This window comes from Oreochromis niloticus, unplaced genomic scaffold (genome assembly GCF_001858045.2).
Source record: "Oreochromis niloticus isolate F11D_XX unplaced genomic scaffold, O_niloticus_UMD_NMBU tig00000221_pilon, whole genome shotgun sequence".
NCBI classification, from domain to species: Eukaryota; Metazoa; Chordata; class Actinopteri; order Cichliformes; family Cichlidae; genus Oreochromis; species Oreochromis niloticus.
Window position 1 is genome coordinate 114,350 of NW_020327093.1, and position 17,911 is coordinate 132,260.

The 17,911-nt window shown below is 38.1% G+C and overlaps 1 long non-coding RNA gene across 2 annotated transcripts; it reads right to left on the minus strand.

Moving 5' to 3' along the window:
- Nucleotides 1–276: 276 nt before the first annotated feature.
- LOC112844443 (uncharacterized) lies at nt 277–17,624 on the minus strand. 2 transcript variants are annotated; one of them, XR_003217165.1, is made up of 4 exons: nt 17,302–17,624; nt 16,982–17,082; nt 587–724; nt 277–411 (listed from the first exon to the last, which is right to left on the minus strand). It is a non-coding gene; the product is annotated as an uncharacterized LOC112844443 (long non-coding RNA). The 2 variants fall into 2 exon arrangements; XR_003217164.1 differs by having other exon boundaries at nt 16,970–17,082.
- Nucleotides 17,625–17,911: the final 287 nt, after the last annotated feature.

The window sequence follows — 17,911 nt, forward strand, 5'->3', positions numbered from 1 at the left end:
TGAAGCTGTATCATGCCCGCTTTCATGCGTATTTTAGGATGTCACTGGGGAAGTTTAAGCTCTTGTTGAAGGAGTTGGGACCACATCTGGCAGAGAAAAAATTTCAGAGAGCCAAGTGACCCGAGGCAGTGACTAGCTTCCTAGACCACTGATCAATGATCAAAGGTCAATGATGTTTATTTTATTTGCATGTATCACATACAGTCAACTTTACATAATTTCTGTTTAAACAAATATTCATCCTCATTCAAACTGATCTTACATGCAGCTGCTGTTCATTCACCCATTTAGTTTATTAACTCATAGCAATTAATCTGACATTTCAGAGAATTTCCTTCATCTTCATTGATCCCTGCGTCTGAGAGCCGACTCCCACCAAACACTGCACTGCACAACAAATCACTCCGCTAACTGAAGAAAGAGGCAAAAGTAATACATCTTTACTAGTTGTTGTTTTGGTTCATCCAACTGGGTTCATCCAGTTTGTCGTATTAAATGTGTTTTAATGTGTAAGCATGTTCAAATGGTAAAATGTTTCAGAAACAAACAAACAAATAAACAAACAAAAAACAACTACTTTACATACTCTTATCAGTGTTCTTTTTTTGTCTTTAAAATAGAAATATGAAGCTTTCCATTTTCTTGCTGGTGGTGCTCTCTGTCACTGTGCTCTGTGTGGATGACGAACGTGTTAAGAAGTTCAACAACCAGCATATCATTGACCCTGAAACAGAAAAGTCATGTGATAAACTAATAGAAGACAGAGAGATCAAAGATGTTAATGGAAAACATAAATCAAGAAACACCTTCATCATTAGTACTTTTGACAAGGTTAAAGATATTTATAAAAAAAAACAACGTGTTTATAAAAATGACAATCTTTATAGAAGCTCTAAAAAGATGGATATTTTGCACTGCAAACTGCAAGATGACAAAAAAACATACAAAGGTGTAATGATAAAGAAGCATATTGAAATTGCATGTGAGAACATCAACAATGTTCTTCTGCCTGTACACCTGCAATGCTGCTTTTAGTTTGAGAGCTGCTCTGTACTCACTGTGATCTTTCTATCATTGTTTCATGATGTTGTTTTGGATTTCTTAAGATTTGAAATTCTTAAGACTTTGTAAAGTTTGCATAAATAATAACGGGAATATTATCGTTAAGTGAACACAAAGTTATTGTGGAAAAAGAGTTATGGAAACAACTTTTGACTTTGTCTCACTTGCATAAGTAAATCTTCTACATTCTGACATTTTTTCTAACTGGCTGTATCTCATCCTGTTCTCTCAGATCACAGTTATCGCTTGTCTTTCAGCATTCAATAAATAAAGTACAAAAAAAACCAAGTTGCTGCTCCAGAGAATTTTTTTATACTTAAAACAAAGCTCTTGTAAAGCCTCACACACTCGCTGGTTTTAGAATCATTAATAAAGAGAGGAGCTACACATTTTGTCTTAGTGCTGAGGTCAGAGTTAGTGATGGCGTTCATCTGGACTGCATTGTATTTCTAACTGCTCCATGTGTGGGAATAAGCAGAGACAACTAACAAAGAACTTTCAGTATAATCTAAACAAACCACATGAACTATTATCTCACTAATACAGAGAATTTATGTTGTTTACTATTTACTCAAAGACAGAGCAGGCAAATGTAAGCCTGACATCTTTATTAGTGAGTGTACCAAAAACAACATTTAGAAAACATGACGATAAACATCCAACTACTGGAGTTATGTAAGAGTAAAAATGTAAGACTGGCTGTCAGTGTTATAATCCAACAGCAATGACTGCAGCAGTTATACAGGATATTTGACAGAATGGTGGATTTCTTCATCATCATCATTATCAAATATCAATTACCAGCATTTACGTTTTGTGCTCTATAATGCAGCTTATTCTGTCCTGGATGCAGTTTGCACTTTACCATTACAATCCTGTCCTTTTGTGCAATAAAGATTCAAAAAAAAAGAAAGATTTGTGCATTAGCTATTCTCCACTTTGATCACATGAACTGACATCAGCTGATTCTGAGAGAGGTGAGATCTAGAAGTGGTCAGTGACATCCCACTCCAGGAACTGTGTCATGTAGTGATGCTGCAGTGCTCATAGAAGCTCAGCCTCATTAAAATTAGTACCTCTCTGTTAGCTCTTTATACACAGGAAACATGTTTATGTGAGTTTTTGTCTCTCTCTGCATTTACACAAAGTCTGCCAGGAGGGGGCACCAAAAGATCTGTTTTTACACTGGCAAGATTTAGGTCTAAAGGAATGTTTCTATCAGGAGTCAGGACCACTTAAAGTCAACCTTCTTGTGCCTAATTTACACAATAACATTGTTAAAGTCACATTTGTAGATTTGCTTATTTACTTGATGTGAATACAGTACAGACTATATGGGCAGTTTAATTTTTAACACTAAGTGTTGCCACTGTGTTCACACAGACCAACGCATTCATTGTACTTTATTGCTGTAAATATTGTGTAAAACAAAACAGTGTTGTGGTGATTTCTCCACAATGTGACTCATAGATAGAGATGCTGAGAAACGTAAGAACAAACATTTACTCTGCGCTGTGATTAAACTGATCTACAACTTACAGACATCAACAACAGACAACTCTGTATGTGAGATACAGCTGCATTACTGTTGTGATTATTGTGAACACAGCGTTGGTCCGTTAAAACATCTTTTTACTCTATTAGAGAAATCATTGGGTAACAGCTCCGTGTTCAGTGTGATCATCAACAGAAAACATATCATGTGACCTGTTGTTGAATTCAGACCTCATATTTTTTCAGCTTTCACACAGCAGGACTGAGAGAAGTGAACTAAGAGGTTATTTATCAATTAATGATTGAACAGAGACGGACAGTTTTCTCCTTAATATTATAAGCTAATGTATATCAGAGAGCTACAGTCAGCAGTCTGTTAATAGAATTAAAAGCACATTAAGGACAAAAATGTAACTTTGTGTGAGTCATTTCAAATTGAAAGGCATTGTCATTATTAATGTCACAGGGTGCTCGTGCATAGAAACACATAAACAAGCAACAGAGAGCCATTTATTCTTTTTGTTCTCAAACTTGCTTTGGTGTAATAAACAGAGATGCTGAGGGGCAGTCACGTCTCGAGGGACTGCATTTATACAGGAAGGGTTCATTCATTCTGGTGTGTGCATGGGTGGGGCCACACAGTTTTTGACCCTGATCTCTGCAGCAGTAGCAGTGAGAGCAATGACTGTGTTACATTAGGCTACGTAACTGGAACATGAGATGCCTGCATTTTGTAGAATTATAGGGACTATTTTACATAACCATCATCTTGTCATTGCATTAATTATCATTTCATCCAAGCATTTATTGAAGCTGCTGGCATTATGTTATAATTTATATTATAGGGGTTATCATAATCAAATATTAACATGTTTATTACAGGTGCAGTATAACTACTTTAAAATGATTGAGTTAAATATATATATATCATAACTCATATGCTGAGTATATTGTTACAGTAAAATAGTAGCTGAGCAAAGGCCTGAATGTATTCAGCTTCTTGTGGTATTTGAGTTTGCTTAGTTACAGGTGACGGAAGGATGTCCAGTCCATGGTGACCTCGAAGGCCTTAGGTCATCACTATATTCGGAAGAGTATGCCACAAGGAGGAACCTCTATGTTGCAGTTAATTCTTAAAATACATGAATGTTCTGTACATGCAAATTATGTGCTTGTAAACGCAAGAAGGGGCGTTACAATACCCTGATGTTATAAAAGCAATCTAGAGTGTATTTTGGGTAGAGATGTACAACTGTTTTGCAGTTTACACCTCTCCACGCTGCGTGCATTCATTAAAATCAATTGTTTGAATGACCTCTTCTGGACCATCATTGTTTTACTCTCGTCCTCAATTTCGAACCCGTAACATTTGGTGCATTGGCCGGTTGAGGGAGAAAAGTTGGAGGTTGAGACTGAGAGGGTCCAAGGTGCTCAAACAGGCAGACATGAGTCAGTGGTCGAAGTGAGTGGACATAAGCCGGCTTATTCAAAGGTAAGGCACTACCTGTTGAATTATTTCCAAACAGTGCTGAATTGGTTATGACAAAATTAAAAGTCTACTCACTGAAAATTACTGGTAAAAGTCTGTTTTGATTTTGGTGAAAATCTCATGAGAATTGAAGTTGAAGTAATGATAATGTAAGGTTAAGTGACAGTACTGATTAAAGGAAATGCAGTTGGACTGCTAAGGAAAGAGAATTTAAAGTAGTTGGACTACTGAATTTAGGATATAGGTCATTTGAAATCTGTATATGGTCATACAGTTATAATTGAATATAAAGCTGGGCTTGGACATCAATAAAGTTGGTTTGGTGGTTTCATAGGATGTCTTTAAAAACATAATTAAATTTATGTAGAACGGCAGTTGGACTGCTAAGAAGCGCATTTTCTCGGAGTTAACGCTCCCTCCTGGATGACGACGGTTATCCTTGACCTATCATGAATAGGGTTAGTACGGTTGGTGACCGGAGAGGACTTGGGAATCTCTAAAATAACTAGTGGTTGGACCACTTGACCGTTTGGAACGGTATTTGCGCTTTTTTGGGTAGTAAAGGTTGGACCTTGGGCGTTGGACGCTTTTAAATTGACTTAGGAACTTTAGCAATTAGACCAGACACAGGTTGGACCTGATACTGGGTCATTGATTATCAAAAACTTGGAGTTTGTCCCTTGGAGGGTTAATTCAAATTTTGTCTAAATTCTGTAGGTTGTGCAATCTAAGGCCTTGTAAATATTTGATCTATGAGACGTCTCTGTATTATAATTTGACTGTTTGTATATAGATTGTGTCTGCCACGGGCACTGCAGCAGGCTGGTTATTTTGAGAGTGTGTCTGTGTCTATGTAAATGAGATGCCTGTGACTTATTTAGAGTGACATTTCCTGTTTACGAATGAGTGGCTAATGACTGACTGCAGAGCCAGGGTTTATGACGACTTCAATCCGTGTTTTAAGGGAAGAAATGCAGTTTATGTTTATTATATTTGTGTGACTGTTGTTGATTATGATAAGTATTTCATGATAACTGTAGAATATGAGTATGGGGTTTGCTTGACACGTGTCTGTACTAGGTAAAACTGTGTAAAACTGATAGGAAGTTTATAGGGACTGCTACACATGGCTGATGCCTGTATTTAAGACGCTGGAGTTGTTTATTACAATATTGTAAGTAAAGTTTTATTTCTTGCCATGACTGTATGACTTTTGCGGGGTTTTGAGATAGGATACATAAACTGTTGATACTTAAGACCGTTACCTGGGTTCTGAGAACTGAAATTGAATTTGAGATAATTTAATTAATAAAGATGTCTGCAAGCCATGTGTGTTTTGGGGTGTCGAAGTAAGATGTTTTAGGATTTTTAGATGGGTTTTGTTTCAGTTTGAGATAATATATATACAGTTACATTTTCTGTGTGTGTCGTTGAGTGACAACATGCGCAGTTTAAATTGGGCGCTGTTCCTTCCTCTTTTTAGTTTCAAAACACAAAGGCTGTGAGATTAAAAATTACTGTGAGTAACGGTTTGACTTTTGACTAGGGAAATAATATGCTTACTTTTGGGTCTATGAAGATATTTGACCTTCAGTGAGGTTATGAGAGGTTTCAGTTTTCTTTTTCTTTTTTTTTGACTTGCTCTTTCTGATCATGGAAGGCATGTCCAAAATACTCGTATGAAAGCGTATTTTGTGTGATTTTAACTGTGTGAATGCTGTCAGTATTTGATTTGAGTGACTGTGTGATTTGTCTGAGTAAGTGAAAAGGGGAAGTCTGAGAGAGAGAAAGGCAGTGCGTGTGAGACGATTTATGGCGTCTGAAAGAGGTTAGAGCATTTAAAAGGTGTGTATGGAATAAAGGAGTGTGGAATATATTTCTTGTGTGATGAAAAGTAGGATGTGCTAAAGTTTGAAAGTGTTTTTAATTCAAGAAAACAAAAAACAAAGGAGTTAGATTAGTTTGAGGAACAGGAAATATTGCTCTGTCTACCGGGGCTGCAGCGACAGGAAATAGTGAACAGGAACTGTGCATGCCCATATATGGGAACTGAGTGTGTACAGAAAGAACACAGAGAGAGAGATTTAACTCTAGGCACATGAAGCAAATGAAGCCTTTAAGAAAAATGCATATATTACTAATTATATGGTTTAGTGTGTCAATACAGGTGGGCGTCTTTCAACTTTGCAACCTTGAGTTCAGCAGCAGAAAAGTAGATTAAAAGAATTGGGAGAAAATAAGCCAGTCTTTGGCTCGAAATTGTGCAGCTTGAGCTCTTACTTTGTCCTTCACCCCGAGAAGACACGCAAAAGACAGTTAATCACCTGATGAAGACAGATAGAACATCGTGGACTTGAATACAGCAGGCAAACGACAGGGCCACTGATCCATTAACACTGATGACGACTGACGACCAGCAGCAGCATGTAAGACTAATGCAACATGTACTGTGAAAATACAGGCTGGGCAGTTGAACAGTGGGATAAAGAATTGTGGAAGAGCACTGGACATTGAGTGATATTTTGCCACGCTGGGACTTAATCTGAAAGAAAAGACTGTAAAGAAACAGAGAAGAAGACAGCACTTCCTGAGACTGTAGTTGCTAAAACAGGATCGGTAAAAAAGACAAAAGCGCGAGGGGTCAGGTAAAGGTGATGAGTGTCTCAGCAGGAATAAGGGCATAGGGTTGAATTATGGTAAAGGGTCTACCAGCTCATTCACATTTGATTTGTGTGACGTCATTAAGTGTACAGGAGCTAGTAGTAGCTGGAGAGCGTATGAGGTACGGGTCTGCAATCACCCCATGATATGCTTAGGGTAAATTTAGTTGATGCAAAGTCTAAGCCGCTCGCAGAAAGCTTAATCACCATTCTGACTGATCAGATGGTAACTTCGGGAACAGTAGCTCAAAAGGAACAGGAACCAAAAGGGAGAGTACTTCTGACAACAGATTACTTTAGACTGAAGCTTAAAGAGTTGATAAAGCGCGCCACGGGTTTCAAGGACAGTAACCTCTGGCTTGATTGGGTGGCTCAAGATGCTAGAGAACAACATGTCTGCCATACGTAAGAGATACATTTTGGCCAAAAGAGGGACCCAGACTACCCATGCATATGATCCTCGTTTGAACTCGCCGACCTGGATAGACTCCATAGGAGTGCCCAGGGGAGTTCCTAATGAGTGCAAGCTGGTAAGTCAGGTAGTTGCAGGATCGGAGAGTATATTTCTTTGGGTAACGCCTAAGGAAAATGTTGGCCGTATTATGTTCATTACAACCTGCTGAGACTCTCTGACCAAACCAGGGACGCCATGATGGGGTTCGCAGAACAATTAGGTCCGAGTTCGCTGACGGGAGAGCGAAATCGAATTATCTAAAACCATGCATGAGCACTCAGGTATCGAAAATATGCTGGCGTCCTGGATGACATCTGTGTTTGGACAATGGAAAGGTGTGGCTAAGTAAACTTGGCAAGTGTCAGTGATGTTTTCTTTGACTGTACTTTTGGGAATATTGGTCATCGCTAGTTGTGGTATCATTCCTTGTGTCAGAGGATTGTTGGTAAAGATAATGGCGAGGGTTGCGAACCCTGCCTGGGTTGAGGGAAATTCTTTATTCCTATTATATAATCTGCATTATTATGATTGCATTAAGAACATGTTTTACAGCATTGTTTACCAGTAATATTGTTTACAGGGTTCATATTGCATTGCATAGGTTTGTCATCACACTCATTCTATTCACAGGTTTAGTTCATTTTATACACATTGCATATCTGTGCTTGTTTGGAGTTGATGTTCTATCCAAGAGGGTTTTAAGCTTCACTGGTGAGAGTGTCCAGGTGATACATGTTGAGGGAAGATGAGAACATAGCAGGTGAATTGCATGCACGCTTACAAACACACATGATTTAAATATAGGCCAGGCCAAAGGCCTGGACTTGATGCAGCTTTCAACTTTACAGCTCCTAACTTGCAGGAATGGCGGGGAGTGTAATGAATGAATGCAAAACATGCTTACAGACACAAACATGACAGGGGTTTATTTTACAGGGTAAAGGTGGACCACAGGTTGCTTTGTTTCTGCTTAGCAACTACTGAGGTAAATGGTGTTAAAGATAAATATGCAATAAGTGAACAAGAAATGTGTGAGGGTGAGCCGGGTGAAACAAAATGTTGTAGATAATGGAAACTTGTCTAACGGGCATTAACAGTAACCTTTGCATGTTATGTATATGCTTGAGGCCAAAGGAGGCATAAATCCAGATAGAAAACTTTGAAGTGTGCTTTTTAGCGGAGATTTAGGCTGACAGGGGGATGGTGTGTATTTTACCCGGGGTGTGTTTAATAAAAAAAAAAACTAAAAGCGTTGCTCACACACATAAAGAGTATTGAGATTAAATAAAGTTAATATAATGGATAGAGCCCAGAACAGGAAAATACATAAGTAAAATCAAATGTAATGTTTGATTTCACTTTTATTGGGAAACAATCAGGCTAGAAATGTGAGTAACCTATGTTTAAACTGTGAAAACACTCTCCACATACATTAAAACTGTGCAACTCTGAGTGGGCCATGCAATCAAGCAACTGTTACATATCTGTATTAAACTAGCCAACATAGACTCACCACCACATGATGTTGCCCTGCAGCGGGGGCAGAAAATCATTTCCAAACCAGGGATCTTATGTTGATTATCATATTCTTACTTATGTACACACACACACACAGAAGGGAAAAATTTCAAAACAAAACAAAAAACAACTTCGCTTAACCTGTCAAGCACAGGAGCAAAATAAAAATCTCTTTGGGCTCTGTTAAAATTTCTTTAGTAAAAGTGTAAAAGGCCAAACCTAGGAGGTTGGGCAACCCGGAAAGTCCCTCCAGTATCAGGAGTTAATAGTCAGGAAACATTCTTCACTTTAACGCGTTTTTTATGAAAAACCACTGACTCATAGATGCAGATAGACATACAAGTGCACATACATCCAGATGTGCATTTAGACATTAAAAGTGTAGAGACATGTACACACAGATTGGCAAACCGGTACAGAGTCTAGCTGAAGAGCTTAACAAAGCAGACGTGGCAGTAGGGTTTGTGATTTTGCCTGATATGATATTGGGAACCAACTTTGAATAATGACAGGAACCTGAGATGAACACAGTAGGTTAGTAAGGTGTAGCAGAGAGAGGGTCAGAGCGAAGGTAGTGGACCTGGGAATGGTGTAGTGACGTCTTTGGAAGACGTCAAAAGGGGGAATTGTAGAATTATAGGGACTATTTTACATAACCATCATCTTGTCATTGCATTAATTATCATTTCATCCAAGCATTTATTGAAGCTGCTGGCATTATGTTATAATTTATATTATAGGGGTTATCATAATCAAATATTAACATGTTTATTACAGGTGCAGTATAACTACTTTAAAATGATTGAGTTAAATATATATATATCATAACTCATATGCTGAGTATATTGTTACAGTAAAATAGTAGCTGAGCAAAGGCCTGAATGTATTCAGCTTCTTGTGGTATTTGAGTTTGCTTAGTTACAGGTGACGGAAGGATGTCCAGTCCATGGTGACCTCGAAGGCCTTAGGTCATCACTATATTCGGAAGAGTATGCCACAAGGAGGAACCTCTATGTTGCAGTTAATTCTTAAAATACATGAATGTTCTGTACATGCAAATTATGTGCTTGTAAACGCAAGAAGGGGCGTTACAATACCCTGATGTTATAAAAGCAATCTAGAGTGTATTTTGGGTAGAGATGTACAACTGTTTTGCAGTTTGCACCTCTCCACGCTGCGTGCATTCATTAAAATCAATTGTTTGAATGACCTCTTCTGGACCATCATTGTTTTACTCTCGTCCTCAATTTCGAACCCGTAACAATTTCAAAATATTTATAAGTAATAACTGAAGAAACAACAACATCCACATTTGGAGCTTTACTTGTTTTAGGGACATCAGTGAAGACTCATCAGTCTGAATATAACTTATAAGCAGCATTGTGACTGTGACACTTATATAAAACAGCCATTTGGACTGTTACCTGATTAGGGCACGTGGATGATGGGTCAGCAGTCTGAATTTAATTTACATGCAACACCGAGTGACTCACTGAAAGTAAGGTTCAGTTAAACAGATCATCTATTCTTAAGAATATGAGGAGCTGTAATAGGAGTTGCTGCAAATTTGTACTCATATTCATCACACTTGGTTTTTAAATAAAAAAGTTCATTTAGTGTCACTTTATTTATGAATCTTGCTCAAGGATACTCTATTTTTCGAACCATAAGGTGCATAAAGTGAAACAAAACAGTCAGATAAGTCAAACTTTACTCAGCTCATTCTTCTTGCTTCCTCCACTTCTGTACCATTGATTCATTAATGTTGAATTCTCTCACAGCTGCTCTATTCCCATGTTGTTGCAGTATATTAATGACTAACCTCGTATTGTGGATGGATTATCTCAGTTGTTCTCCTGACTGAAGTCTGGTCCGTTTACAGCATCCTGCCATGCGACTGCATTTGTCCCAAACCATCAGGAACCCTCACAATAACTTTTATTGAGTGGAAAAAAGTTAGCATTCATCCTCCAGCTTCACTGTGTTTATGTTATGCTAACATAGCTGTGTCACTAGCAATCATGTAGCACATCATTATATACCAGCTAGTCAAACTCCAGTACCAAACATCACTGCTGTTTAGTTTTCTGTCTTCGTTTATGTTGGAAGTGATAGCAGAGCTGTACGTTTGAATTTTTTCAGAAATCTCTCAGTCAGAACATAGAATATCATGTTTAGGTGGAAACTAGCGAGCTAACTTCCTGCTAACTTCTAACTTCGTTAAATTTAATAAATTCTGTTTCCATGGATGTCTGGATGTTAAACTTAATTGTTACACCTGGTAAAGCAGCAACGCTGATGATTTTATTAAAGATGAAAGAATTTAGACAGTTTTTAACTCTCAGTGATGCTGCAGTGTTCGTTTGACTTTGTGACCTGCAGCGGACCGAGTTTTGGACCCAGATTACTCTGTGAGGCTCATGACTACGATAACCTAATGCTCCGACAATCCATCAAGCAGTGTGACTTCATAGCTTACCAAAGTCGTAGTGCAACATTTTTTGACAGATTTTTGACCTCTGTGTACCACATAAAATCGGTTCGAGGTCAGTAACCACAACCAGAATTCATACATAAGGCGCACAATTAATTTTTGATAAAAATTAAAGGATTTTTAGAGCGCCTTGTAGTGCGGAACATACAGTACTTTGACATACAGAGTGGAGGAGCCAGAAAGTGAAGCAACAACCTTCTGATTTGTAAAGGACCCGCTCTACCTCCTGAGCCTGAATTTTATCCATCAGCAACAAAATACTAGAACAAATGGTTCAGAAGCAGCAAATAGTTTTTATTGTGTTTGCTTTTTTGTGCTGTGTTTGTTTATTGTAATTGAGGACAAAATAAGTACATAGTGGATTCTAATTATACAAGTAAATTTGTCAATACAACAAAAAATCATATAAAATATAAAAACACACAGGGCACTGAGCAAAGACATGTCAACTTGTGAGTCCTGATGTTTGAAGTGTTCAAAGAACATTTTTTTACACGTTTACTCTGTGATCAGACAATAAATCATTTATTAGACGCAAGCTGGATCCAAGAGTTACCAAAATCACCTTTCACATTATTTTAACACATAACTGTTTTTCATACAATATGTGTGGAAATAGAAGTTGAACACATGCAAAACATGTATGCACTTAAAAGACAGGCTCAAGTAAAAACTTATAATATGGAAGATGTTTCCAGACACTTTTAGTTAGAGCTGATGATAAATGTTGCTCTTTTGTTATCTCAGACATGTATATTTGTGGGTACAGAATTAGAGTGCATGGGGATTTTTCCTATAGCTGCGTTATTGGATTCAAAAGTCATGATGTCACCACCATAGTGCACAGGTAACTCGTTTTTACATGTGACCACAACTCTTCTGTTACAGTGAAGTGTGCCATTATACTCACAGTTGGATTTCCTGTCTCCATTCTTTAGTTGACATATAACAATACTAAACGTTTCATTACTCATTGTAAGGGAAGTATTATAAGGTGATCCTCGGCCATTACAAATGGCTTTGACCTGTTCGTCATTACTAAGGATGAATGTGTTAGTTTTCTTACAAATGCCTTTTTTTTTGTAGATCTTCTTGTTTCTTATTTCTTCATCACATTTTTCCACATTCATCTTAGCATCTACATGTTGTCGTATAAACTTTTCATAAGGGGTTTCTTTCTGCGGCCATTTGAGTTGATGATTAGCTAGTTTTGAAAGTCCAGTGGCAAAGAGCAGCACAAGCAGCAAACAGGCAAACAGGATCCTCATTGTTTCCCGGAGAAAGAAAAACAGGAACATTTTCCAGATTAAGAATTTAAAGCAGCAAAAATCTTGACACTGGTGGAAATATTTATTTGATCTCCTGCTGAATTTGTAATTTTGCTCCCTTACAAAGAAATGAACGGTCTCTAATATTTATGGTAGTTTGATTTTAATGGAGAAAGACAGAATATCAACCAAAATTCAGAAAAAACACACTACATAAAGGTTTTTGATTTGCATGTCATAGATTGAACTAAGTATTTGTTCCCCTATAACCAAACCAGAATTGTGGTTCACACAGATTGGATGGCAGTTAATCAGTTACAGATACTCCTGATCTCAGTTTATTTTGTGTAAAAAACACACCTGTCCACAGTATCAGTTTCTTCCAATCCAACTTCTACACCATCATGGCAAGACCAAAGAGCACTCAAAGGATTTTTTACTGAGGTCTACAGGGACAATACAAGATCATCGACCTTCTTCAGGTCTACAGTCCCCACCATGGGCAAGACCAAAGAACTGTCAAAGATCGACAGGGACAAGATTGTAGACCTGCACCTCTAGACCTTTCTTTTGAAGTGAGGATGGTTATGAGAAAGTTGTTGGACCAGCCAAAACTAGAAGAGAGTAAGCTTGTTAATGCCTTGAAGGCAGTTGGGGCCACAGTTACTAAAAACATTGATAACCCACCACGCTGTAATAGACAAAAATCTTACGGCACTTATAGGTCCCCCATGTATAGGCCCATCTCATGTGCGAGTGAACATCTAAATGATTCAGAGAAGACTTTAGTGTCGGGAGATGAAACTAAAGTCAAGTTATGTGGCATCAACTGAGCTGCTGAAATGGGAGTGTGACCAAAAAAACAGCATCCCCACAGCAATGTCCCCTCTAATTTTTCATGTGTCTGAGCGAACACACAAACTCCCTGAGCGATCCCTTGGACCACTGTGAGCGACAGCAGACGTGTGCACTGTGGTCACGCCAGCATCTAATCCATCCAAGTTACATGGTTTATTAAAATAATCAAATTACAGCATTTACATTTATGTTAGACTACTTTTAATTAACTGCTTTAGCCCACTTACAATGAAAATTTAAAAACAAATCTTGTTCATGACCTGTGTAGTATGTTAACACTATTGGAAGTAAAAATAACTTGAACTCCAATTTTGAAAACACAACTTTCTTTCTTTTTTTTTTTTTTAAATAAAGCTCTGACTTGTATTATGAGTATGAGTCTGTGGTCTGGGAGAGAGTCCTGTAACTCTCTGTCTGCAAAATACAGTATATAATGACCAATGTTGGGCAATTAATTATATAGTTACTTCTTCAAAAAAGTTACTGAGTTTTGCAAACAACAAAGTTTTTTGCAGCTGTTTGCCTAAAAATGCAGCCAAGGCAGTTTTTTAAACAAACATTTCAAACTATTTACAGAACAATCAGCTGTTCTGCATCAAATTTGATGCCACACAAATTATTTGCGCCACTCCAAAAATAATTTCTGTCCACTATGAGATAAAGGAGAACAACAGCCTGATACCTGCAGGCTGACAACAGGAGATGTATCACTGCTGTAACACCTGTAACATTCAGCAGTCGTCTCATTGTTCTGACACACAACAAAACTATTGACTACACTACACACTAACTACACAAGATTTGCGCTAAACGTCTCAAATCTCTCACAGCTCACAACACCGCCGTCACTCCTAAAACTTCCTCCCGTTTCTTAACAACTAAATGCCATGTTTTGATTGGTCGACATGGTACATTTTTCGACCAATGGGAAAGGGTGGGGTGTTTTGGTTTCGTCTTTGCTCACAGGCGGAGAGTGCTTTCGAGTGTTTTCCTTATAAAACACCGTTTTTACCGTTTCTTCCCGCAGTAAATATAAACAACGATAGTATTCAGGAAGAAAACCAAACATTGCATATTTTTTATCATTACTCTGGTTTTACGTGGCCTATCAACACAAAATCAAAACTGGTATAAAGTCCACACTTTTTCCCTCAATTGTTCCGTCTGTCCTGCTCACATCTCCAATGGTTGTACACGTTGTCATTAACGTGGCTTCACTCCACATCAGCCACGCCGCTTTGCTAGCTAAAACACCGGTGTCGGCACATATTTACTTTAATTTCAATTCAGGTTCGAATGTTTTTTTGTGTGCGCAACGCAGATTTTCTCTGCGCAGAGACCGTGACAACAGTGCGCAATTGCGCACGTGCGCAGCTTAGAGGGAACATTGCCCCACAGTCAAGCAGAGAGGTGGAAACATTATGATGTGGGGCTGTTTTTATCCTAAATGTACAGGAAGACTTAGCTGGGTCAGAAAATGCGACGTCAGACTGCATGCTACCGATTGGCTTGTCAGTCGCGGCACTCAATGAATCATGAGACGGTGTCCTTCGCAAAAATCAAAACTGCCATTTTTTTAAACCCGGTAACGAGGGAAATAGCTGCACAAAGCACAACACCGTGGTCTCTAGGTGTCACAAAAAGCCACCGATTGCGCAACAGATATATCATCGCTGCAACGTCTTCCTTAGTTGTGGTGTTCGTGTTGCATATGAACGACATCACAGACATTTGGCCACTTTGCTGTAATGACCACACGCACATTAGGTGGTACTTGATTGCAATGGAAAACGAGTCCCGTCAAGCCAATCTGAGTATGTACTAATGGAGAAGTGCTATAAGATCACGGAGCGGTCTAGTCAGTCTCCAGACCTCAGTACTGTAGAAAATCTGTGGAGGGAGCTGAAGTTTCGACTTTCCAAGTGGCAGTCAGGAAACTTAAAGGATTTAGAGAGTTTCTGTAAAGAGGAGAGGGCTAAGATCTGTAAACCAAGAGATGTAAAACGTAGTACCATAGCACCTCTTTTTTTATGACCATCTTTTGGCCAGACAAAAAATTTAAACATGTTCGGTTCACCCTTTCAGGTCACATACTGAGGCCACGAGCACGACTCTGTATTTCTCTTCTCTCTTGCTTCTTACATTTTAAGAGCCATTTTTCACAGATTTACGACCGTCACGTAATTTTTGGCACCGTTCTCTTGAAACTTCTATTTTGAAACTGAAACACCCCGAAAAGCGGAAGCCTGCACCTGAGGTGCACGCGCAGCGCAGACCCCCTCTGCATGTCCGCCGGAGGTGGCTGACTTGAGCAGAAGACACAGAACCAGCAAGAAAGGAAAAGACAGAAGCAGACAGAGTTAACCTGAGCTGGAAATTAAACAAGAGTCAGCAGAGCGACTTTTCACAGGGGGAACAGGACCTGTTGATTTTTCTAACTGATGGCTACACACAGCTCTGCTGGACAGGTAATTACCGCTGTTTGGTTTAATATTTGAGTTCAAACAGTGTAACTATGAAGCTAAGACAAATACAGATCATATATTTTCATACTGTGATGTTCCAGTCGGGTTGATTTTTGTGCGTCATCACTGTAAAGACTGCAGGTTAGTGTCTCCAAATGTGTCTCTGAAGCACACCTTCAGTCTAATATTGACACCGTTATGCCGTGTGTACTTCAGTCCCGCTACCTACTATTGAAAACGGTGTGCGCATCTACTTTGCTATTTACGGTTCAATATGTGTATGTAGGTAAGGAATTCCTGTTGCTCTGAGGTACAGCTAGCAAACTCCAATTATTTACCACTAATAATAATCATTTTACTTTATTAATACTCTTTAATAATATCTCATTAGTTTCTTATTCAATTTGATTCAGTGTTTTAAATAATTCAATTATAAAATCAATCTAAATCAATATAACAGCTTCCAACAATTCAATATCAAAACCAGTCTAATTTTTACTGCAGGAAATAACTTTTTGAACAATAATATTGTGGAATTTTTACAATATTACTGGATTTTTTAAAGGTAATAATTAATTATTTACATACAAATGTAGATTGTATGTGGATGTGGATATGTAGATATTATTATGAATATTATGTGCCAAACAATTACAAAAGGCTGCATTCACCAGGTTAAACCAGTTGACTTTTCACAAAGCCATGATAGATAAAGTTTGCTGATCAGAACTTGGTATAATCTTAGCAATAAATAAATAAAATATGCCTTATAAAGGTTCATATGTTGTTTATCACTTTAGCTTTTACAAAACATGAAAATCATCAAAAAGGTTTCTGGTTATTTGTTAAAAGTTTGGAGAGGAGTTTTTTATTTAAAGGCTTTTAAATAACCTTGGTAGGGTTTTTTGTTTGTTTGTTTACATTGTTGTTGTTTTTGTTTGTTTTTTTGATTGATGGATTTATGATGTGGACCTAAAGGCATTAAGAGTTCTCTACTTACATCCACACATTGAAGCATACATACTTTGTCTGCAGTTAGATAATAACTGTCACAGCAAAATATTATCTTCATACATGTCACAGCTGTGTTAGCACTAATATTTATAATAGATGTGATCAGAAATAGAAAACACTTCTGCTAAATGTTATTATTATATTAGAAATGTATAAAGCTTGAATTCACAATTTTCCAAATGAGGATATATACCTTATTTTTTACCTTACTGATCAGTGGTTGGTTGGTTAACCTGCAGGTGTTCGGGCACGAGTCCGTCGTCTGGAAGAGCAGGTGGTGAAGATGTCTTCAGTGATTCAAATGCCCTGAAAGTGGAATTAAAGTTAAACTTTATTTGTACATGAATCAATAAAGACAGGCCTCTGTCTCGACATGCAGTAATTGCATTACTTATGCATTATATGCATGCTCACAGAACCCAGATGATGCCAGCATGTTTTGAAGCCCATGTCTGGATAGTGAATGTGAGAATAAGTGTGGCAGGAGAGTTTCTTGGAAGTATGCAAAAGCCAACAAGTTCTTACCAAATGAGAAGTGAAGCCTGGAGATGAGCAGAGATCAAGTCAAGTACAGTTCAGACACGCTGTTATTAAATTCTACCTGAGCAGGTTATAGTTCACCTCAGTAACAGAAGAATAAATAACACTTGGCTCTGAGGGCTTCAGTTTTTATACATTGCTGCAGCACCACCTTAAGCAATCATTTACATCAATACCTACAGCACTAGCCCACCAGTTCTAAGAAACGTCTCTGTTTGTGGTTCAGAACCTAATGTGACACCAGTGACCACAACAGCATGCAGCTGCAGGTTGTCATTCACAGCTGGCTTTATGGTAAAGAGGCATATTTGCAGGCAGCTACTTGAAATTATTTTTACATAAATAAAACAAATGTGTCTAAAAAATAGGTAAACAATCAGAATAATTGCATTTTTTTAAAATACCGAAAATGCATTTGGCTTAGTTTTTGTTAACTTGGGTGTAATATGTCATGCGTTGTTGTTCAGCTGTAGTCTTCTTCCACACAACATGATGAGTGCCGCCTGCTCCAATCAGAGACGAGGTAAAATGCAGCACTGTTAAAACAATGAGATTAATGCTGCATTAAAATGAGCATTTAGCACATAGAGAGGAT